The following is a 1534-nucleotide window of genomic DNA, read 5'->3' as shown; positions in this document are numbered from 1 at the left end:
AAAAAATGACCTAAGAGTGGACCTTTAGTCAAGATTCTTACCTACCCTCCACCATCCCAAATGCCACTACATACATGGTCCCAGAGTTTTTAAACTGTGTAGAGCAAAGCCTAGTGGCAAGCCGCTGCATTGCATTCCTGAAAGCACCTGGTTCGAGACCACCCAGCTTCTCCTTGAAGAAGGGATGGACAGCCCCCCCCCCATGAGATTAACTGCCTCTGAACACCAGCTGGAGGGTCAGCTGTGGGCCAGTTCAGACTCTTTGATGCACAACAACGGAAAGGCTGTATTTCCAATATATTTTACTTTTACTATTTAGTAATTATCAAAATGTCGGTAGATTTATGGTTTTGAGAAACTGTGTCAGTAATAAGGCATTCTGGTCGCTATGAGTCATCTACAACTCGACGGCACTTAACAACAATAACAATGACAGCATAGAGCTACGCTGGCCTAGTGGACAGAAAGTGATGCTACCAAGCCCAAGGTGGGTGATTTTAATCTGTGGTCCTCAGGCCTGGTCTGAATTGTTTTTTGTCAAACGTTCTTTTATGTGGTATAGCACTGGTCTGTGCATTGTTGTACAGAGACAACTCGTGGTTGCTGTGATGCTGAACACTGTGACACTGATGTGTCAAATGCGATAATGGTTACCCATGGTGGACAGTGTTTGCCGGAGTTTCCTGGCTCAGCAGGAGTGGCATCCACTTCCGAAATCCACTTGCCTCCGGAAACTCAATGAACAGTGCTCAGGTCTTTTGTTCATAGGGTCTCTATGAGTCATCTACGACTTGATGGCACTTAACAACAACACACTGGTATTGTGACTAAGGCATTTAGCTGCTAATTTAAACAGGTATCCTGCTTTCATAAGGATTTACTGCCTCAGAAACCCCATGAGTTGTTCCACGCTGGCCTGCAGGGCTGTATGGAACCGGAAGCAACTTATTGATGCTGGGTTTGGTATCACATGTTGGTTTCTCCTACTGAAAACCAAAGTGGTCACCACCTCAGCCAGTGAGTGCCTGTGCAGGCATCAGGCAAGACTCAATCAATGGCACACAGTGTACATGCATGAAACCCAATGTGTGTGACTAATGACAATTTAAAGAAAGGGATCGAACAATGTATTGCATTGGGTCAGTCTGCTACCAACAGACTTCTTCAAGGGCTGAAGAATGAGAATGTCGGTCAGTTTTCAAAGCTAAGATGCACCTGACTCAAGCAAGGTGTATTTTCTGTTGTCATACGCATATGAAAGTTGGACAGTGAATGTGGAGCACCGGAGAAGCACGTACACGGTTGAAGTGTGGTGTTGAGGAAGAATATTGAATATACCATGGACCCTAGAAGAACAGCCAAGTCTGTCTTGGATGAAAAGCAGCTAAGTGCTTCTCAGCAGTGAGGCGTGTGAGACTTGATCTCACGCATTCAGCATGCTTCAGACAGAGGAGCTGTGGTGACGTTGGATTGATGCGGTGACGTTGGATTGATGCAGTGACGTTGGATTGATGCGGTGACGTTGGATTGATGC

General features: G+C 45.8%; 1 protein-coding gene across 1 annotated transcript in view; it reads left to right on the top strand.

Annotated features, from left to right (window-relative positions):
• COL4A4 (collagen, type IV, alpha 4) overlaps positions 1 to 1534 on the top strand; it is a 134129-nt gene that overhangs the window by 999 nt on the left and 131596 nt on the right. The gene's annotated exons all lie outside the window — the stretch shown is intronic.

The sequence above is a fragment of the Elephantulus edwardii genome, unplaced genomic scaffold (genome assembly GCF_000299155.1).
Source record: "Elephantulus edwardii isolate Elephantulus edwardi_28Jun2011 unplaced genomic scaffold, EleEdw1.0 scaffold00087, whole genome shotgun sequence".
Classification (NCBI taxonomy): domain Eukaryota; kingdom Metazoa; phylum Chordata; class Mammalia; order Macroscelidea; family Macroscelididae; genus Elephantulus; species Elephantulus edwardii.
The sequence above is the reverse complement of the archived record's forward strand: the minus strand, read 5'-3'. Positions and strand labels throughout refer to the sequence as shown.